Consider the following 23,773-nt stretch of genomic DNA (forward strand, 5'->3'; position numbering starts at 1 on the left):
GCTGGGAGGAGTGGCTGACACACCAGAAGGCTGTGCTGCCATCCAGCGGGATCTGGACAGGCTGGAGAGTTGGGTGGGGAATAACCTGATGAAATTTAACAAGGGAAAGTGTAGAGTCCTGCATCTGGGCAGGAACAACCCCAGGTTCCAGTATAGGCTGGGGAATGACCTATTAGAAAGCAGTGTAGGGGAAAGGGACCTGGGGGTCCTGGTGGACAGCAGGATGACCATGAGTCAGCACTGTGCCCTTGTGGCCAGGAAGGCCAATGGCATCCTGGGGTGTATCAGAAGTTGGGTGGTTAGTAGATGGAGAGAGGTCCTCCTTCCCCTCTACTCTGCCCTGGTGAGACCCCATCTGGAGTATTGTGTCCAGTTCTGGGCCCCTCAGTTCAAGAAGGACAGGGAACTGCTGGAGAGAGTCCAGTGAAGGGCAACAAAGATGATGAAGGGAGTGGAGCACCTCCCTTAGGAGGAAAGGCTGAGGGAGCTGGGTCTCTTTAGTTTGGAGAAGAGGAGGCTAATGGGGGTCTTATTAATGTCTATAAATATATAAAAGGTGAGTGCCATGAAGATGGAGCCAGGCTCTTCTTGGTGGCAAACAATGATAGGACAAGGGGTAATGGGATCAAGCTGGAACACAAGAGGTTCCACTTAAATTTGAGAAGAAACTTCTTCTCAGTGAGGGTGACGGAGCACTGGAACAGGCTGCCCAGGGGAGTTGTGGAGTCTCCTTCCCTGGAGACATTCAAAACCCACCTGGACATGTTCCTGTGTGACCTCATCTAGGCATTCCTGCTCTGGCAGGGGTATTGGACTAGATGATCTTCTGAGGTCCCTTCCAATCCCAAACATACTGTGTGTGTGTGTTTTGTTCATTTTCAAGACCAAGAAGGGGCCTAAATGGAGTAACAGATCTTCCAGCTAACACTGGTGGATCTATGCCTGGCTCAGTGTAAGGCTTTCCAGTATCTTGGCTTCTAGTTACATGAAGCAGAAAAAGGTGCTGCTTCCAGTAGACGTTAGGGACGTTTTGAGTCATGGTACAACTTCTAAGCTGCTGGATTTCTAAGCAATCTCTGCAGGAGCAGTCGTCTGGTTTGGCCAGGAGACTTGAGGAGCACAGAGATATCAAAAAACTATGTGATGCCTATTTTTGTGTTGGCAAGGTTGAAGATGTATATTGTGTTACTTCAATGTACGGTATAAATTTGTAGCAGAAATAAGCATTAAGTAGTATTGAAATACCATCAGCCTAGTGTGAAGGAATGAGCTTAAGTTTTCTTCCAGTTTTTCCTTTAGGTATGTACACTGAAAAAAAAAAAAGATTTCCCTTAGTTTTCTAAAAATTGCTTAACTATCTCATTAATTTCAATTAAATAATTGTAAATGAATATTAATTTAAAGACTAAATCAACTACAGATTAATGACAATTGAGAAGAACAAAGCTTTCTCTCTTTTCAGTGTCTTTTCAGTGGTATCTGGCTTGCCTTCAGCATGGTTAAAAGGCTTCTGTTTGAACTCTGTATAAACAGCCTCATAGGGAGTTCTGAAAAATGACAGACATCTGAAAGATTAAATTTTAATTTATTCCCATCACTCCATGTATTCTCTGGTGTGTGACAAGAGGAATTGCACGTGGTACAGTGCTAATCCAGCATTGGCAGCGCTTCCAGTTACTTAGAGATATTTAGAAATGTTTCCTAGTGACTAAATTTGAACTTTCCTAACTCTTTTCCATTAATGGGAAATTATAGCTTACAGCTGCATTTCACTTCATCTGGTATTGTTTCTTCACAGCTATTTTAAATGTGGAGGGGAGGGACTTTTCTACTTCCTATTCTGAACCGGTAATATCTCACAGGTGGACAAAAAAGTCACCATGGTGACAAGGAAATTGCTGCTTTTAGGGTTCAGCATAGTGAAATACTGTATACATTAAACCCAAAGATTCCTCTTTGTGGAAGCCTACTAGTTAGGTTTCATATTTTTGTGCTGTGGTAGCCATTTGCAATCTGATATTTTGTACCAATAATGTCACCAGAGCTTATAGGAAAAATTGTTCCTTAAACATTAGAGAACATTAAGAGCAATCTTTGACAGACTTATTGATACCACATCTTTTTAGAAAGAAAACTTTCTGTTACTTTTTGTGTTCCATTGGTATGCTTGACATTTTCATAGAATCATAGAATTGTATTTTGCTTATATCATTCCACTTTTATGCAGTGTGACGAAGTTAAGTGTTCTGACTATTTGTTGCTTATAGGTAACATGACCTTAAAACACATATGGAAGTCTCTTAAAAGTAACAAAAGCGATTATTTAGACATAAGACTTTTGTTTAGATAAAGTCATGTGAGTAAAAGGATACAAAGATGAGTATCAACACCCTATAAAAAAAAAAAATAAATTACTAGTCATTTAAGTGAAAGCAGTGTAAGTAATGGAATAAGAGTAAAAATAATTAAATAAGTAAAGCATGCATTGCAATTCTGAACTTTTTGGTGTGTGGCCTCTCAAATGGAATTGGAGGCCCAGTGTTACTAAGGAGCCTCACAACCTGCTCCCTGAGAGTCAGCAGCCAGTAAGGAAACACAGAGATCACGTTACTCTTAAATAATTTCCTTTGTCTCTTGCAAAACAGCATCATTGGCCCTAAACTTTCTCCTGAAGTTGTAAACCTTCTTTCTAAGAGCTGAACAAGCTTTAACTTGAGGTGTTCACCTTCTATAGCAGTCACGTTCCTTTAAAGCATGTGAGGTATCACCAGCTGTATCAATGCCCTATTATATGGTGCCTCTGCATTTACTTCAGTAAAGAAACTGCCATTCTGGATAGCGCAGGAATTCAACCTTCATATTTCCATGCTAGCACTGAAATCAACAGCCTTCCTAGCTGATCTGACTTTCTGGCTGGCGATCTTGCCTCTTTAGTCAGTAGTTACCTGCCTGTGGACTTTAACAGATGAGGTAGCTGAAGTTCGGAATTTTCATACCTGATTTCCAGTACCTAAGTCTGCTACCTAGGTGCCATTTGGGCATCTAGCTACTTTTTAGGTCTGGGTTTAGAAGTTTTATTGAATTTCCTGCACTGGTGAAGTGGAACATGTGTGGATGCTCTTTGTAGTTGTCTGTAATTTCTTAAGAAGGCTCTGGAATCTTTTAGATCAGCTGTTTTTCAGACACAATTCTTCTCACTTATAGTGAGATAGTGATCATCATCAGCTTTGTAGACTCTGTAATCGTGAAAGAAGATCAACCGATATTATTCATTAAATAGCTTTACTTCGGATGCCTGAGCAATCAGTGTATTCTTTATCTCTCCAAGTAGCTCCAGCTTTCCCTTTTTTCTGCAATAAAATCTATTTTGCACTATTTACATGACTGTATTTTTTGATCTATACATCTCTGACACGGAAACGGTGATAAAATATCTGCCATTTCATACGAACTTCGAGCTTCCAAATTTGAGCTGCTGGCTTTTTTTTCAGATGCTCCCCTTCCAACCAACAGCCTTTGAAGTTATTTGTTCTGTTACTTTGTGGCCATTCACTTCATGTAATTTCTCCTTTTTTTTTTTTTTGTTTTAATCTACAAGTACAGCATATCAGAAGGGTGTAATACTACCGCAATTATGAGAGGTATAAACAAGGTCCATGATTTATTCATTAGGAAGACATTGGTATTTCAGTGCATTAGCATGTCTTTATACATGACATCCAATAGGCTATGTATCCTGTCATGTTTTCCTACTTTTTAATCAACAAATTCACAGGCATTGTGAATCTCATACTGAATTTGTCAGGGATCAGGATAGAAGAAGGAGCTGGGTGTGACAGCAGCTAGCAAGGCAGGGGACACCCAGCCCAGGACCTGCCCATGGGTCCCCAATGAGGCAGCAGGGGCAGTGCCTGCAGAGGGTATCAAATTATCAGGAGACAGGGCTGACGTCTGGCCAGGCAGTCAGCATGCAGTGAGGCACTGGTGGATCTGGTCCATAGCTGGGCACAGACTAGACTATTCCAGACACAGACTACAGGCTGTTTCTTTTAGGCTACAGACTCCTTTTTCTAGACAGTCCTGTCATGTATGTGTCATGTTGGTGTCAAAGCTTTTACTTATCTGTTGTGAATGCATCATAAAAATATGATACAATAACATGTTTCCTTTTTATTATTTTTGTTTCCTAAATAAAATCCCTACAAAGACATTTTTCCTCACTCAAACTTCACACTGTAAATTGCAATTCTTGTTTGTTTTTCTGCAACATTAAGTTAATTCTCTGTAAGATTTTGTTTGTTTGTTTGGTTGGTTGGTTGGTTGGTTGTTTTTTTCCAAATTGAGGCCTTCTACCAGCATAGCTACATTTCCTGCAATGTCTACTATAGACATAGCCTATTGTGGTAGGTTGTCTTTTTTTCCTGTCTTCATCATTGATCATCTTTATCTATTAAGCTGCAGAGTACCTTTCATTAAGTTGTTTTCTTAAGTAACTAATTATTTTCCTCGTTACTTCATTTTATTTCTTAATTCCAGTCTCAGACACATGCTTATATCAGTACAAGCAGGCTATCCTTAAAGCATACTTTACAAAAATTTGATGTTTCTAATAGTGACAGGCAGAATCTTTTCAATATGCACTTACCTATTTAGAAGTAGAATTAACTGATTGACACATCTGTAAGTTTTCAGGGAACCTCTTCCCTGCACAAAAGGTTGTGCAAAATTTTCTCAACCACATCTGTAACTGATGAGTGTTTTGAAGACCTTCAATGGAGAGAGAGGAGTATTTGATCAATTAAAAGGCCACATATTGCTCATGCTGCCTTTTTTGCATTTTTTTAAGGTAATTATGTTTATTGTTTCATAGTACTACTAGCTAGACAAAGGTTTTATTTGTCAGTTTTGGTCTTGTGTTATAAGAAAACTACAGAATTTTCATGTTAAAAAAAACAACGAAACATGAAAACTCTCTGGTTCGACATCAGAAGGATGATACAGGAATGTGTTTTCTTTATTCTGGCAAACAACCTTAGTAGTCGGATTCAAACGCATTCCGAAAGAATTATTAACCGATTGTGATGGGAAGACTGGCATGCCATCATATGGATTACGCAAATCGTGGCACTCTAATATTTCTTTTTCTGAAAGTATTGATAACTATCCTGTAAAAATTAATGAAAAATAGTCAGAAAGGGATTATGCAAATCTGGTTCCCAAAATCAGTGGTTTACAGAGGAGCAACTAAGGGAGAAGTCAGCCAAGTTTTCTTGTACAAATGCAAAACGTTGCTACTTGTTTCTCGGATAATTGTATTTCAGTATAATATAAAATGTTTTTATTTGAAAGCTGATTATATGGGAGACATTTGGGATGCAAAAGGAATTAAATATGAATCACTTACTGAAATATTAATCACTGCAGTGAACCAAAATCACACTGAACAATAAAATAGTGCACAAATTTTAGCAGGATATAGCTTCATAGAATCATATAACCGTTCCAGCTGGAAGAGACCCTCAAGATCATTGAGTCCAACCATAACCCAATTCTAGCAGTAAACTGTATCCCTAAGAGCCTCATCTATATGTCTTTTGAACACCTCCAGGGATGGTGACTCCATCACTTCCCTGGGTGAACTGTTCCACTGCTTCATGATCCTTTCTGTGAAGAAATTTTTCCTAATATGCAAACTAAACCTCCCCTGGCACAACTAAAGGCCATTTCCTCTCATCATATTACTTGCTACTTAGGGGAAGAGACCAACAACCTCCATGCTACAACCTCCTTTCAGATAGTTGTAGAGAGTGATAAGGTCTCCCCTCAGCCTCTTTTTCTCCAGACTGAACAGCCTCGGTTCCCTCAACTGCTCCTCATAAGTTTTGTGCTCCAGGCCCCCCACCAGCTTTTTTGCTCTTCTCTGCACTCTCTCTAGTACCTCCACGTCTTTCTTGTAGTGAGGGGCCCAAAACTAAACACAGTATTCAAAGTGGGGCCTCACCAGCGCTGAGTACAGTGGCACAATCACTTCTCTGAAAAAATCCATGTTACCTGATGGGATGCACCCAGAAGCACTGAGGGAGCTGGCCAGTATCATTGCATGTCCACTCTTGATCATCTTTGAAAGGTCCTGGCCATTGGGGGAGATTTCTGGTGACTGCAAGGAGGCAAATAGCACTCCAGTCTTCAAGAAGGTAAAGAAGGAGGATCTAGGTACTATAGACCAATCAGCCTGTCCTCAATTCCCAAGAAGCTGGAAAGCAGCTTTGCAGGAAAGGACCTGGTGCTTCTGACGACACAGGCCAGCAATATGCCCTTGTGTTCTAAAAGGTCAGCAGTGTCCTGCATTGCAATGGGAAGAGTGTCACCAGTAGGTTAAAGAAGGTGATCCTTCCCTTCTACTCAGCTCTGGTAAGACATCTGTGGTTCTGGGTCCATGTCTGTGCTCTCCAGCACAAGAGAGACATGGGTAGACAGGATGAAGTCAAATCACAGGCCACAAAGATGATTAAGGAACTGGAGAATCTGTCATACAAGTAGCAGGAGGAAAAGCTGTTCAGCCCAGGGAAGAAAAGGCTCAGGAGGATCTTATTTCAATGTTTGCAAGTATCGAATAGTGAGGAGTCAAGAAGACATAGTCAGACTCTTCTCAGCAGTATCCAGTGGCAGGACAAAAGGAAGTGGGCACAAATTGAAATACAAGAAACTCAATTTAAAAATGAGAGAAACTGTTTTACTTTAAAGGGTCATCGAATATTGGCATCTGTTGTCCAGAGAGATTGTGGAGTCTCTATGTGAGGACACTAGACGTGGTCCTGCACAATCTGCTCTGCCAACCCTGCTTGAGTAGGATGTTAGACAAGATGACCTCCAGAGGTCCCTTCCAAGCTCAACCCCTTGGGATTCTGTGATCCTCAGAAGCCTCTGCTAGCCCACTTCTTCTCAGAGATAGAGACTATTTACCAGACAGCTCCAGCACCATTTTTGCCCTGGTAGTGGACATGCAACATAGCCCCAGCACGGCAGTTGCACTGCAGTAGCTTGTTAAAGTTGTGTGTCTCAAAAACTGTAGAATCCTCACCCTGCAATGTTACTTAGGCTCTTAATTTGGAGGGTGGTAGACTGTGGCCTTCTACTTCCAGTTAGACGGTTCTTAGTGATTTTACATTAGCCCTTCAGAACTGGAGTGGAATAGAGGTCTCTGATGCTGTCAGTGTCAATCGTGACTGCCAACCTACACTCACTCTCTCTTTCTTCCTCTTTTTCTTTCTCTCCTGCTCATTAATGTTTAATCATTCCATGTAAAGTCAAATATCTTCAGGAAGAGGAACTGAAAGCCAGTGAAGGTATGCAGTAGCTGCTACTGAGGATACCTTTCAGGAAATGGAGGAAGAAGTTTTGAATCACTGCAAAGGGTGGAACATTACTTTCTCTGTAAAATTTTAGATACCTATGCTATTGAAAAAGATGCCTCTCTAAGTTACTTTATGGATAAAATGGCTGTTTAGCATATCTTTGGACTGTGCTTACCAGATTAAGTCCCTCAGCAAGACAGTGAGATGCTGAAACTTAAGTCATGAAGCAGGCAATATGTTTCACAGTGTCAGGAGGATTTAGTTTCTTCCGGACAACAACAAGAAGAATTTAAGCATCAAAGTAACTTTAATGTGAAAGCAAATGTGGATATTGTATTCAGCTCTTCCAGATGACTTTGAAGTATATTGGAATTAGGTCAAATAATACCTCTTTGGTATCTGATACAACTGGTAATGCTGAATCTGAAAAACTTGGGATTGTTATTATATTTAATATTGTTATCTTAATATCTTAATTAAATGTTAAGATTAGCAAAACATTCTAAACTGATTGCAACAATTGCAAGGTGTGGTTCGGTTTGTAATATTGAGCATGTTAAAAAACTAATATCTTCTGATTAAAATTATAAGTATTCTTTTATTATTATTATTTGTTAGCCTTTTGAGAGGAAGAAAAAAACAGTCATGTTTATCTAATTCTGAAGTTTAGCCTCTCTAGAGTAGCCATGCACAAACTCAGGAGTATTCCTGTCAAGACAAGAACCTGGAGTAAACCTTCTATTTAAAACTGTGTTTTCTACATCCCTCCCTGTATGAAGATGCCCTTATCACTGTTAATATTTTATTTGTTCTTCCTTTCAAAGGACACCTAAAATCCCATCCAATCCTTTTGCAGGAATTACACTTTAAACCAGTTATTTTTTCTTCCCTTGCAAAATCATTAATTGCTCTGGGACTTAACAAAATTAATCAGTAACAAAGTAATGTGCAGTGTTATCAGCTGCTGCAACATACTAGAACCCTTGTGTAAAAACTTGTAGCCTTATACAAAAGTTTTTAATGTGTTTACATGACCCTTTTGCATCTGAGAATTGCTTTGGGATAAGAAAGTGAAGCAATCAGAGGAAGAGAATCTCATGTTAGAAACTTTGGAGGAATTTTAATGCAGAATAGTTTACTTTAGCTTATCTTAGAGTAAAACATACTTTTCTTCATGAAACAAAATAAAACAAATCCAAAATTTATCTACTATATTTATGAATGTTAAAGGAGTTATTGCAATCCTTATCAATAAGAAAATAACTATACATTTTCCTTAACCCATTCCAGGTACTCATCTGCAAGGCATTTCCCTTGCTACCTTATACATAAATTACTCAATTTTGTCTGCAAAAGAACCTTGTATATACTGTCATTCCTGATTATGAAAAAAATTAGAACATATAGTTAAAGGACAAAGTTCCAAACACCTTTTTGTTGATGCTAGTGTCAAGCTTTTGGTAGCTGTATGGCAAAATGCAGGGTGTCAGAGTTGAGATTTCCTTGTTCTTTCTTTGCCATTTGTGGTATTCTTTTCTTTTAGCACTTATGGTACTCAAGGGAGAATGGCCTTCTTGAACTGTGGAAAAGGACAGATGATGATGAATTCAAGAAAGACAAGTTGAAAAGTAGGAAGACAAGGAAGAGAAAGGCTCATAGGAAAAATAAATTCTTTAGAAACACACCCTCTTTCTGCACCTATCTTATAATAAGAACTATATAAACATGTCCTGGGTAAACAAATCCAAAGAATAACAGACATTGTATTTGCGGGAGCTGAATTAAAAGGACTCTCTACCTCTCTCTACCCTCTCGCCACCAGGATGTGCTCAAGTGATTTTGCCTCCACCCTTTCAGTTGCAGGTAGGAATACAGAATGGAACAGGCAGGCCCAGCAAATCAACTCAAGGCTATGTGACTGGTGTCATCAATGGAACTTTGGGCTTTTCAGCCATGGGAAAGTCAGTCTTTCACCAGGTCTCTTAACACCCAACAGAATGCATCTCTCACAGAAGGGAAAAAGGGTGTTTGCTCAGGGGTTAGTAAGTGATTGATAGGGCTTTAAACTAGATTGGAAGGGGGAAGGGAGTGGTAGCAGGCAGATCAGTGATGAGCAGTGGGATGACACACCAAAGTTTGAGGAGGTGCTTGGCAGTGTGATTCCTCAGACTGTGACATGAGGTGAAGGGCACAATCAACCACACTTGAAGTGCTTCTACAGTAATGTGAGCAGCATGAGGAACAAGCAGGATGAACTAGAAGCCTTGGCCCGGTCCCAGGGATATGATATAATTGGCATCAGTGAAACCTGGTGGGATGAATCCTGTGACTGGTGCACCATGATGCTACAGGCTATTCAGAAGGGATAGGCAGGGTAGGAGACGTCGGGGGGGATGGCACTGCATGTAGCAGAGCGGCTGGACTGCGTGGAGTTGTCAGTTTGTGATGGCAAAGTTGAGAGCCTCTGGGTAAGGATTAGGGGTCAGACAAACAAAGCACAGGTCGTTGTGGGTATCTACTACAGGCAACCCAGCAAGGATGACAACACTGATGAGTTATTCTTCAGGGAACTAAATAAAGCCTCCAAATCTTCTGCCCGTGTCAGCAACAGGTCCACAAGATTCCTGAAGCATCTGGATGACAACTTCTTTCTGCAGGTACTAAGGGAACTGTCCAGGAAAGGTGCCTTCCTAGATTTGATTCTCACCATCAGAGAGGGTCTCGTGGGAGATGTGACAACTGGGGGCTTCCTTGGCCACAGTGACCACAAAACAGTCAGGTTTAAAATCTTTGCTAATGGAAAGAAAACCTGCAGCAAGACCTTAAAACCAGACATGAGGAGAGCAGACTTCAGGCTGCTCAGAGGAATACTTAGTCAGATTCCCTGGGAAGAAGCTTTTGAAGGTGTTGGGGTCCATCGGTGTTAGTCGTTCTTTAAGTTCCATCTACTAAGAGCACAGGACCAGACCATTCCAAAATACAGAAAATCTAGCAGGCAAGGTAAAAAGCCAGCTTGGTTGAGCAGTGATCTTCTTGAAATACAGTGAAAAAAGAAATTACATTCGCAAGGAACATGGGAGGACTACAGAGATGTTGCTCGCCATTGTAGGGAGGAAATTCATGCTGCCAAAGCTCAACTAGAATTGAAGCTGGCCAGTACTGTAAAGGACAATATAAAAGGCTTTAAAAATTTATTTAAAATATATTATATATTAATGGCAAAAGGCAAGCTGGAAATAACTCATTAATTGATGAGCATGGACACCTTAATAACAGAAACATAGACAAAGCTGAGATGTTTAATGCTTTATTTGCCTCAGTGTTCAACAGCGATGATGGACTTGTGGGCCCCATAACTCTGGGCTGGAAAACTGTGGCTATGAGTATGACAATCTCCCGATCAATCTGGAACTTGTACGGGATCTGGTACTCCAGCTAGATCCTTACAAGTCAATGGTGCCTGATGGGATTCATCCAAGGATGCTTAAAGATCTGGCTGACATCATAGTGAGACCTCTCCCTGTGATTTTTCAATGCTCTTGGATATCCAGAGCAGTCCTGGAAGACTGGAAGCTGGCAAATGTCCCAATCTACAAGAAGGGCAACAGGGATGACCCCGACAACTAGAGGCCTGTCAGCCTCACTTCTATGTCTGGTAAAATCATGGAGAAGATTGTTTTGGGAGTTATTGAAAAACATCTGAACAACAACACAGTCATTGGTCCCAGCCAGCACGGGTTCATGAGGGGAAAGTCTTGCCTGATCAACTTAATTTCGATCTATGAAAAGCTTACCCACCCAGTTGATCAAGAGAAGCCTGTCAATGTGATCTTTTTGGATTTGAGTAAAGCCTTTGATACTGTCTCTCACAGTATTCTCCTGAACAAGATGTTCAGCACACAGCTGGGTAAACACACAGTGCAGTGGGTGAGCAACTGCCTGATGGGCCAGGTTCAAAGGGTCGTAGTAAATGGGGTAATGTTGGGCTGGTGACCAGTTACTAGCAAGGTTCCACAGGGATGCATCTTAGGGCCAGCACTCTTCAATGTCTTCATAAATTACTTCGATACAGGACTTGAGGAGTTGTTTAGCAAGTTTGCTGATGACACAAATCTGGGTGGAGCTGTTGACACTCTGCCGAGGGAACTGAACAAATAGGAGAACTGGGCAATCACCAAACACCAAGTTCAACAAGAGCAAGTACCAGGTTTTGCACCTGGGACATTGCAACCCTGGCTGTATATACAGACTGCTGGACTCCCTCCAGTAATTCCTTGTCCTTCTTAAACTGGGGAGACCAGAACTGGACACAGTACTTGAGATGAAAACTCACCAGGACAGAGTAGAAGTGAAGGATAACTTCCCTCAACCAGCTGGCCACACTCTTCCTACTGCACCCCAGGATACCGTTGCCCTTGGCCACAAGGGCACATTATTGGCTCATGGTCAACCTGTTCTCCACCAGAACTCCCAGGTCCTTCTCTGCACAGCTGCTTTCCAGCAGGTCAGCCCATAACCTATACTGGTGCAGGGGTTATTCCCCCCAAGGTGAAGGACCCTCTACTTGCCTTTATTGAATTTAATATAGTTCTTCTCTGCCCAGTCCCCCAGCCTGTCCAGATCTCACTGAATGGCAGCACAGCCTTCTGGTGTATCAACCCTTCCTCCCAGTTTAGTATCATCAGCAAACTTGCTGAGGGTGTACTCATGCTCTTCATCCAGGTCATTGATGAATAAGTTAAAGAAGACTGGACCAAGTACTGACCCCTGGGGAAACCTGCTAACTACAGGCCTCCAACCAGAGTCTGCACCATTGATCACAATCCTCTGAGCTCTGCCATTCAGCCAGTTCATGATCCATCTCACTGTGCACTCATCCACCCTGCATTTCCTGAGCTTACCTATGAGGATGTTGTGGGAGACAGTGTCAAAAGCTTTGCTGAAGTCAAGGTAGACAACATCCACTGCTCTCCACTCATCTACACAGCCAGTCATACCATGATATTAATAGAAGTCTATTAGATCAGTCAAACCTGAATTCTCCTTGGTAAATCCATGTTGACTAGTCCTGACAGCCTTCTTTTCCTTCTAGAGCTTGGAGGTGACGTCCAGAATGACTCACTCCATCACCTTTCCAGGGATGGAGGTGAGGCTGACTGGCCTGTAACTAGGTTCTTCACAGAGTTTGGGAACAAAAGGACTTCAGGGAAAGTTCTTAGAAGCAAACCTGTAAACTCGTGGTGGTCTATACAAAAATTGCTGTTACATTAGAATCTCATAACATATTCAATGCTCCCTCTATAAAATGTGTGTCAAAATGCTTAGCCTCCATTGATTTTCCATTTTCTGCCAGTATAGACATTTACAGATTAATATTCCCTTTTTTTTTCCCCAATGTGAAGTATTTAAATGTTCATTTATATCCTTAACAATTTCTATGCAATCTTTTGTGTTCTCTATAATTTCAGCTGAAATAGTCTTTACCTGTTAATTATAACTCAATATTAGACTTTAACCCAAGGATGGAACCTGACTTCTGTCTTTATTTTTTTTTAAACAAAATCCCATTGTAAAGTCACGAGTCTATCCTCGTGCATAGGCTGAGCAATCCAGATAAATAATATTGCAGCTATTCTTTATCTGAAGCAAAATAAAATCATATTGATTTAAATTTCAGCAACGAAAGGACAAGCATCCTCCATCACTCTGACAGATTTTTCCATATTCTAGGCACACAGATGTTATATTTATTAATTTTCACAGAACATAGATCTTCGGCTTTGCCAGAGCCTGCCTATTTGCAGAATAGGCATAGAAATAGACTACATTTTCCAGGATGGATCAATTGGATGTATGGCAAAGCATACTTAGTAAATTCTGTCTACTTTCCAGATAGTCAGCACAGTTCATTGAGCACAGCAGATTTTCAGCTGGGTTGAAAACACAGGCTGGCAAGATTTGAATGGTTTTGGTCAGAATAACTCCTCTGGTTTTAAGTTTCAACAAAGCAAGATATATCTAAATGTGATGTTTTTGGTGTCCAGGACACTGTCAGGTTAAATTTTTTCATACCACGTCCTGCTCATTCTTTCTAAGACTTTCACACACCACTTTCCAGCTGGTCAGATTATACATTTTCCAACACTATGCTTTACTCTACCTGTGTAGAAGTTAAAAAAAACCCATCACAACAAATATTTGCAATCAAGCCTGGATCATGCTTCCTTAAAGATGATTTAACTAAAGCCTGTTGAACTGAGTTTGGACTTTAACTTCCTTCCTGCTTTGCCATCCTTTATATCCTTTAACAATTATATCTTTTGAGGACAGTAAAGGCTGAAATCCCAGTTGCCTTGGGGCTGTTGAAAAGCATTCAGTTGCAAACAGTGCTTATCGGAATTATTCATTAGGCATTGCCTGCTCTGCATATGTCAAGGTAGACTGGATGTTAGACCACAAATGAAAGCTACCCCTTGTAGAAAGATTTCATCTAGCCAGTTTCAAAAGTTTTCAAATATGCTCCACTTCGTATTTAATAAACTAAATAAAGATCCTGTTTTTTATTGCATGTTATGTTTCCATCATCAATGAAGAGTTTTTCTTTTTAACGTGTAGAGTGAATGCATTATGTATTTTGTCACAAAGAAGATATTTTTAACTTGGCAATATATTTATCCATACCTTTTACACCACATTTATTTTGAAAATAATCTTTAATGTCCTTTTAAAATAAAGTTAAGAGTTGCATACACAATGGAGCATTTCTGTAGGGGATCTGAATGTAACAAGTTGGTAGACGTATGTCACAAATTTTATATTTACTTTTTATTATAAAAAGGAAGCTATGTAAAAAACATTGTGTATCTGGCTACATTCTAAGATAAAGAATGTAAGTGAAACTTATCATAGTACAGTAGATAAATCTTTGAAATATTCCTCTCATTCTCAACTGTGGGAGAAGGATGCCATGTCCTTTCAGTTATTTTTATTTATGCTTTTTCTTTGCCTGTGGAGGAGGCTAGGCTTTATTACCAAGATCCTGTTTCAGGGAGGTCTAAATATATGGGTGAACCTTAATGAAATCTTTAGCCAATAGGGTTCTCCTGAGATACACCTTGTGTTGGATATGTGAATGTGTGATTCCTTTTCTGGAGCATTCTTCCATTTTAAAAAGCATCAACACTGAAAATTTTGTTACTATTGTGCAGGACCCACTCACAGCAACTTTGGGTTACACATTATTAGAACATCTTTACTCTTCTCTGGTGACCTGTCAAGACAGTATCACTACATATTACTAGTAAGACTGGAAGCTAGAGTGTGAGAAATTGAGCTGGGAGAATCTGACAGCCACAGAGACCTTCTAATCTAAATAGATAAAACACAGAAAGGCTAGAAAGGCAAAAAAATACTGCTTTCCTTTCTCATGGATCACTCATGCAAAGGTTAAATCTTCAGTGCATAATTTCCCAAATCAGCCACTTAAATATCTCTAAATGTGCCACTTGAGTTCCCATTGACCCATATATTCTTTGTGTGAGCAAAAGAGAGTGGAAGTTAGAGATGTTATGCCTGACCTTCAGAGTGGTAATGCCATTGTCTTTGATGAATGTTCCTATTTTGGGAAAAAGCTGTGTTCCATAATGTCATGTTTTAACCCTAACCAGAAACTAGGACCACACAGCTGCTTGCTCATTTCCCCTGCCCTGCCAAGTGGGATGAAAGAGGTAATTGGGAAAAAAAAAAAAAAAAAAGAAAAAAAGAAAAAAAAAAAATAAGTGAGTTGAGATAAGAACAGTTTAATAGCACAGCAAAGGGAGATGAAAAAATAATAGTAATAGAATATGCAAAACAAGTAATGGACAAAGCAATTGCTCACTAGCCATGACCCAGTAGCCCGTTTTTTTTCCTGAGTAGTAATTGCGTGCTCAACTCCAGTTTAAATACTGAGCATGACATCATATGGCGAAGAATACTCCTTTAGCCAGTTTTGGGTCAGATGTCCTGGCTGTGACCTCTTCCAGCTTCTTGTGCACCCCCAGCCTTATTGCTGAAAAGTTCTGACTTGGTATAAACATTGTGTGGCAATGGCCAAAACATCAGTGTATTATCAACATTCTTTTCATACTAAATCCAAAACACAACACTATAGCTGTTATTAGGAAGAAAATTAACTCCATCCCAGCTGAAACCGGAACAGATGTGTTCAGAAAGATACTCAAAATGATGATATTGGGCAAATGTGTAAAGTATAAACTCTGCTTGAATGTGTTATCCTATTATTGAAATCCTTTTCCTAGTACAGTGGTATATTCAGTTGAAATGATATATGACATGCAAAATGACTAATCTCTTGAGGAAGCTATATCATTTTTTTTCCCCACTGTTTCTAAATGATATTTTTGTAAAGAATTGTTTGAGATGTGATGCACAACTAGTAAACTGTAGCCTTTGCCTTGGTGTGACCAAAAGTTCTTAAGCCTGTTCAGTTTAGACCGAGATTTTTTTTTCTTTCTTAAACAATAAAGTATGATACATTCAGTGTACCAAATAATTTTCAGTTCAAATATGCTTCTAGTTTAAGAAATCACAAGAATCTTAACAGAAGTGGATTACCTGCTCTTAATAGGCGGATGACCTGCTTAGCCTGGTGGTAGAGTGAAGAGATGATGCAGAAAGGTTAAGGAGCATCAGGGAGTCGGAGAAGGAAACAGACTTGTGGGATCAAGCTCTAGCCTCCCTGAGACAGGAAAGGCCACCAGTAAGAAACCAAGATCAGTGGAGTCCTGTATCCTCCCGCACCAGACTGAAGACAGTAGATCAAGGGAAAGGTGTGAATGGAAGCCAGTCTACACTCAGAGTGGCAGGCAAAATCCCCCCTTGCCCAACTCACCCTCCCAGATGCCTCTGTACAACAAGTATGAGACTCTGTATGTGGAAGGCCAGATAATGGTTGAAGAAAACGAAGGTCCATCTACACCACAGGTGCTGACAGAATCAGAAGGGCCCAGCCCTTGTATTATGAGCACCTCTACAAGGAAGAAAAGAAGAGTTATATTTGTAGGTGACTCCCTTCTGGGTGATACAGAGGGTCCAATATTCCAGACAGATCCTTCTATTAGGGAGGTCTGCTGCCTTCCTAGGGTCTGGGTTAAGGACATCACCAGGAAACTTCCTAGCCTGGTGTAGCCCTCAGACTACTACCCATTACTGGTCTTCCATGTGGGTAGCAATGAAGTTTCAAACAGTAGTCCAAGGGTGAACAAAAGAGACTTCAGAGCCTTGGGACTGTTGCTGAGGGAATCTGGAGCACAGGTGATTTTATCCTCTCTCCTTCCACTTGTGGGCAGTGACACTAGAAGAAACAGGCGGATGGACACAGATGGATGGACACAGACGGACAGAAGCAGACAGACAGACAGACTCAATCTATTAATACATGGCTCCATGACTTGTGTCACCACCACAGTTTTGACTCTTTTGATAATGGGATGACCTACATGATATTGGGTTTGCTGGTGTCGAATGGAGCTCATCTTTCTCAAAGGGGGAAGAGGGTCTTCGCAAATGAGCTAGCAGGGCTTAACAACAGAGCTTTAAATTAGACATAATGGGGGAGGGGATTGGTATCAGGCTTGCCTATGAGATGTTGTGGGATGAGACACCAAGTACAGAGGGGTGAGGTGCAGCAGACGTTAAATTTATGAGCACAGGGAGTGGGGTCCAAAGTGGTGATGCTCACGGCATCGTGTTCAACTGGGGAATAAGCCAGGCCAACCAGAGCAGTGTCAAATATTCCTTTGTTGCCTCCCAAGACGTGAACGAGAAAGCCAACCACCTCAAGGGTATGCATGGCTGCAGTGGATCCTTCTGCAACCCTCACAAGAAACCTGCATGCTCGATTACTTCTCTGAAGTGTCTGTACACAAATGCACATATCAGGGAGAATAAACATGAGTAATTAGAGATTTACTGAATGCCTTCTTTACTTCTGTCTTTACTGCTAAGACTAGCCCTCAGGAATCCCAGACCCAAGAGGTAGAAGGGAAAGTCTGGTGAAAGGAAGGCTTTCCCTTGGTTGAGAAGGACCAGGTTAGAAATCGTTTAGACAAACTGGACATCTGCAAATCCATGGGCCTTGATGGGATGCATCCACGAGTGCTAAGAGAGTTGGCAAATTTTATTGCTAAACCGTTCTTCGTAATCTTTGAAAAGTCATGGAGAAGAGAAGAAGTGCCTGAGGACAGGAGGAAACCCAGCATCACTCCAGTCTTCAAAAAGGGCAAGAAGCTTGACCCAGGAAACTACAGGCCAGTCAGCCCCACCTCAATGCCTGATAAGGTGATGGAACAATTCATTTTGGTTGTCATTTCCAAGAATTAGGAGGAAAAGAAGGTTATCAGGAGTAGTCAGCATGGGTTCATCAAAGGAAAATCAGGTTTGACTAACCTGACAGCCTTCTATTAATATCATGGCATGACTGGCTGGGTAGACGAGGGAGGAGCAGTGGATGTTGTCTACCAGTGAAAACTGGACAGGCTGGAGGACTGGGCAGAGAAGAACCTAAGCTGTACACTGGCAAGTAGAGGGTCCTTCACCTGGGGAGGAATAACCTCATGTACGAATACAGGTTAGGGGCTGACCTGCTGGAAAGCAGCTTTGCAGAGAAGGACCTGGGAGTTCTGGTGGAGAAGAGATTGACCATGAGCCAGTAATGTGCACCTGTGACCCAGAAGAGCAATGGTATCCTAGAGTGCAATAAGAAGAGTGTGGCCAGCTGGTTGAGGGAAGTTATCCTTCACCTCTACTCTGCTGTGGTGAGTCTCCATCTCAAGTACTGTGTCCAGTTCTGAGCTCCCCAGTTTAAGAAGGACAAGGAATTACTGGAGGAAGTCCACCGGTGAGCTGTGAAGTTAATCAGGGGTCTGGAGCCTCTTCTTCATCCTGAAGAAGACAAGGCTGAGGGGGGATCTTATCAATGCTTATAAATATCTCAAGGGTGGGTGTCAAGAGGATGGGACTGGACTCTTTTCAGTGGTGCCCAGTGACACAATGAGGGGTGAAGTGCACAAACTGAAGCATAGGAGGTTCCATCTGAATATGAGGAAAAACTCCTTTACTTTGAGAGTGACAAAACACTGGAACAGGCTGCCCAGAGAGGTTGTGGAGTCTTCTTCGCTGGAGACATTCAAAACCCACCTGGACGCATTCCTGTGTGATCTCCCCCAGGTGTATGTGCTTTAGCAGGTGGGTTGGCCAGAAGATCTCCAGAGGTCCCTTCCAACCTAAGCTTTTTGTGCTTCTGTGATTCTGTGAAAACCAAAATAAACCAACAAACATTCTCCTAAGAGAAGAAATATATACCATCATTAACCTTGATATTAATTCTGTATTCTGTGTTTTTAAGAAAAAATGCATAGAAAAAAAATCACTTAATTCCACCAACGCTGGCCTGAAAAGGCAAAGGGCAGATCTGAATATAACTGTTCTTAATTGGATATAGTCAAATATACAAGGAGTTTATCTGTAAAGCATCCAAGTGTGACAAATAGGCCAGAGGACTTTAATTCATGTTTAGGGAAGTACATCTCCTTATGGAAATGTATTGGAACATAGGCACCTGGGTGACAGAGTGAACTGTTCAGTTGTCTTTTTCATTTCTAGGCTGAATTAATCTTTTAAAATTTAGAATTCAAAATTCTATAGCAAATTTGGAATTCAGTGCTCTTTTGTGACAGAGATGTGAGATTTTTGACATGCCTCTTCAGTCTTCAGGTCATGGAAAGATCTACATTTATACAATTTATACATTAAAAAAATCAAGCTCCATACCATGTGCTTTCAGAATTTCCTATGCTTGAGTACTTTTCTTTGGTAAAAATTATGAAGCTAATGAAAACATCGTAAGATTTTTGCTGTGTAAGAAGTCAACTTAGATTAATTGCACAACAATGAATTGATATCGACTTGGCACAATATAGCTGTCCAATTTGAAAAATGGTATGAATAACACAGCAAGTTAAACCAAGCAAGTAAATAATCTTTGGATAGGGAAAATCTATGTTCTTGAACAGGGGGTTAGAGCCATGTAGCTATCATTGGTAGCTTTTCCTCCACAAACTGAATAACACAAGAAAGACTTCTTTCTGATGTCTAGAGTGGTACCAACAGCACAAGTTCTCTTAGATTTTCCTCTGGTTTAGAATTCCTCTGGCATAGTAGTAGTGGCTGCAGGCAATCCATGAAAAACAGAAGACCAAGCTGTAAAGAAAATTGAAAGCTAATTAATCTAGTTTTCACAATTTAGAAAACATTTATACACAACCATTCTATGTGATTCTGTGATTCTATGAAAAGTTGTTTCTCAAAATAAGTGTTCTTATTAAAAAAAAGCAAAACCAAATAATTCCTGTTACAAGTGTTATTCTTTTCTGTGGTTTCAGCTAGAAGGTGGCTAGAAAGATAAGCTAAAATTTCTACAAAAATTGGAAAAAAAAAACTCAGAAGAATTTGTTTCCTTTTAAAATAAGTTGTAGTCAGCATATTCCCAAAGGAACACAATAAAACCACCTCAGAATAGAAAACAGATGTGAAAGGAAGAACAAACTGAGTAATATGAATGGAATAAAGAAAATGGTAGAAGGAGAGAAGAATTCAGAGACATGAGAAGAGCAGCATACTAAGCAGAAATTAGGGCAAATATCAGCAACAGTTGCCCTTGTGGAAAGCAGAGCAGCAAGTTAGAAGTCAGAAATACATTTCTCTCTGGTATTTCTTGATAATTAAATTCTGGGAAGTGAGAAGATTGTGATAAAGGTATTGGCTTAGAAAAACACCAAGATATGCAAAGAAAATAAAGTATGTACTGTTGTTGCCTTTGTTTATTATATACACTCTTGTTGATTCTTTTGTGTTTAGTGTCCCACCATTTACAGAATAGAAAGGGGCGGCAGAAATGTAATGAGGTGAAAAAAAGAGGGGATGAAAGGACAGATTAGTTATTTGAGGATGCAATGGAGGAGAGAATTTTTTTCTGTTTATTTCAGAGCAGAACATATCTGGCATTGCTAGTGACCCATTTCTTTCTTTTGCTGGACTCTGAATGGAAAGTTCATTGTTTTGTATTTCAGATGTCCCAATGCAAGATATTGTCCATATACAGACAACAGTATGAGATAAAAGTGTCTGTTTGTTGTTTGAGAAAAATGTCAACCAGAATATTGATACATTGCATATATCTTGGGGAACATTTAATATCCTTCTTAGAACTGCAATTGTGGAAGCACCAGTTTTTTTCCTGTCTTTTTCAAGCACATGGAACTGAGTGAAAATTCCACAGCTTAGTTCATACGTCATCTACAAAAAATTACTTGAAGTTAATAAAATGGATGAACAAAAATTGATTTTCTTAGTCAGTTTTCTGTTAAACTGTTGCACTATGTTATGTTCTTTAGTAATCCTTCAAAATTTTTCTTCTTCCTAACTGAAATAGCTACAAATATAGCAAAACAGTCTTGTTACAGTAATTAGACAACTTTATTTATCTATTAATTATTATTATTTTTCTTAATGTGAAGAGAATTGCTAGATGATGTGAACAATTCCTTCCAGGCCTCTAAGATCCCTCACCCTGACATATATCTACCTCTACAAGACAGTGGTTTGAACAGGCTGTCTGCTAAAGGCAACTTAAAATGAGACATACACCAATTACAAAAGAAATACCTTCACTTTTGTGGGTGAAGTGTTCTCATAAATAACATTCATTGCAGATTAATGTTCCATAAAGTTTCCAATCCCTCAAAGCTCCTCTAAAATGTTATGTTCAATCCTATATACCATGTTACAGTTGCAGTAGATTATAGACTGAACTCCTAATACTTGTGCAAAGGAACTACTAGTTACCCATACCTCAATCTATTTTCCTAATCTTCAGCTTGCTAGTAAGCAGGACAGGATACTTGTGTAGATAATGACTAGACTTTTGTATTATTTTCTGCCAACTTACTTTTCTAGTTAGAGGAAGCAGATTAAAAAATGTAGAGTTTGATTCTCTTTTGATATGTTGTAGTGTAAGTTGGTAATCAATGGGATGTCAACAGAGTTGCACTTAGCAGAACCAAGATCATTGCTACTTGAATTTGTCACAAAAGCCCCTCAGATGTGCAAGAGGTGTTCTAATAGCTCAGTTATTAACCACTCCTCTTGCAGCCCATTTGATTTATTGATTCTAAAATAGATTGCAATTTAGCAAATACATGTGGCTATGAAATGATGGGAGGACACCTGGAAGGTAATTTCAGCCTGGAAAGAGACCACAAAACCCCTTGAGATTTTAATCTCTGGGGTCGCTTTTAGTTTGTATGTTGTGTATGCTTAATGCCTCCTTTAAGTTATAGCTACAGTCTGATTTACATGCCCAAAACAATTTATGTGCCGATTTTCTGGCCTGCAATGCCCACCAAGCAAGGAAGAAAGCCTGCTTTTCCTCTCTTTCACTGACCTCTGCTTCTAAGGTATCTTGGCTAGTTGAGGACTGTGCTAGCTGATACAGGCTGAAGCAGTGATTTTTTGCTGCCAACCATGCTATGGTGGACTACTAATAAAATAAACAGGATAATATGATGTTTATAGCAATATAATTATTTACAAAATCATTTTCTCTCTGTGAAGAAGATATATTGCATATTTATTATACATTAGATGACCTGTTTTATAATTAAGATTGTATACAAAAGATAATGAAAAAGAGCAGCAGGATCAGATTCTGTTTCCTTGTTGATTCTCCTACGTATCACCTAGATGTATACACAATCTAACTCTCTGTTTTCAGTTATATTGATATATACTTACTTAGGACATAATTTGGACTGTTCTTTGGCACACAGAGCTTAGATATTCAGTATAAGTCTCCATTTGTCCCTGCATTGTCTTATAACTACAATTCTCTCTTTTCCCCTTCTCCAGCATATTAGAAAATTCAACCTGCATAGTCACAATGTCAGAAGTTAGGAAATGGCAGAGTTAAAGCAGAGTACAAACTCTGTCCTACTGTTCATTTGTCTTAAGAGAGACTTAATTATATTGTTACAGTACTATTCTCTTGCAGAATTTCTAGTTCATAGAGAACACAGAACAGAAGATGGTCACATAAAAAGCAGGTATTTAATATTTCATTTTATCTTCATTGTTCAGCAGGTATCAGAAAGGAGAATTAATTTCCTGAGGCTTTTCTGTGTTGATTATAACTATAATATCTGGTTCACAAACATTAATTATGTATTTCAGAATCTCAGGAATCTGAAAGGGTGTTTATTCAATTTCAAAAGCACATGCTTCACAAATTTCTCATCACCAGACATAAAAGTCAGAAAGTGCACAGTCATTTCCAGTGCCCCACTTTAAATGAGTACACATGATTTTTATTTATTTTTTTTTTTAAAGCAGTTCCTATAATTTTCAGTTGCAGTTATGACCTGCTCAGCCATTCTTAAAATCAGAACATGTAATTCAGACATGAAAAGAAAGATCAAATCTGAGAACTTCATTGGGGGAGATCTATGCAACAATACATCGGAAATTGAAAGAGACAGCTCCAGTTACCCAGGACAGTATTAGCTGTACTAATAGTTTCCTAGCTAGCTAGTTCATAAAGTATCTTTTAAGTTGATGGGAAAATGAAACCCATGAAATCTAGCTTATCTGTGATCTTCACTCCATGCCAAGATTCATTCTAAAAGCACTACAAATGCAAATCACTCATTGTCAATGTGAAGCCAAAAGGAGGTCAAATAACTTTTGTAAATACATTCTTTGTTCTTGAACTTGCAAGTGTTAATTTAATGTTAAAGAAAGAAACAGAAATTCTATGGCATATTGTTGCACTGACATCCGTGTTATTTGGTAGAATGAGAACCTGAGTTAACAAAATGAACTGATTTCCACTGTACTTCATCATTTTAATGCGGAACAGCTGTAAAGACAGTTTCAGTGTATTTTGCAAGTGCTTCCACAAATGCATCCTGATAACAGAGGAACTGTGCAGCTTAGGTCCTGGTTTCCCTTCAGACTTTGGAAGATGGTGCACTTCTGTGGGCTTTCTCTTGTCAACTGCTACCCAGCTTGTGAACTTTTTCTGTCTGTCCCTGTCTTGTCTCCTTGTTGCAGGTACACTCATGAAAAGGACTGGTTGTGCCCAGCTGCTCAATGCTTGAAGACATGCACAGCCCACTCATCATTAGGAGACAGAATCAGCAAACAGATAAGCAGTTAAACTCTGCCATGTCTTCCGAGAGAATGTGCAAAATGCTTGTATGAAATGATCCCTTCTTGTCCCAAGAGGACTCTTTGGGACAGTCTTTACCAGCCCCAGAAAGACACAGCACACACACACACACACACACAAAATCCAGAAAATG

At 39.9% G+C, this 23,773-nt stretch overlaps 1 long non-coding RNA gene across 2 annotated transcripts; it reads right to left on the bottom strand.

Moving 5' to 3' along the window:
- Window positions 1-1,098: 1,098 nt before the first annotated feature.
- On the bottom strand, window positions 1,099-11,787 carry LOC110361458 (uncharacterized). Of its 2 annotated transcripts, none has more exons than XR_010468836.1 (3): window positions 11,689-11,787; window positions 4,646-4,767; window positions 1,099-1,308 (listed from the first exon to the last, which is right to left on the bottom strand). It is a non-coding gene; the product is annotated as an uncharacterized LOC110361458 (long non-coding RNA). The 2 variants fall into 2 exon arrangements; XR_010468837.1 differs by lacking the exon at window positions 1,099-1,308 and adding an exon at window positions 3,016-3,236.
- Between the last annotated feature and the right edge of the window lie 11,986 nt (window positions 11,788-23,773).

This window comes from Columba livia, chromosome Z (genome assembly GCF_036013475.1).
Source record: "Columba livia isolate bColLiv1 breed racing homer chromosome Z, bColLiv1.pat.W.v2, whole genome shotgun sequence".
NCBI lineage: Eukaryota > Metazoa > Chordata > Aves > Columbiformes > Columbidae > Columba > Columba livia.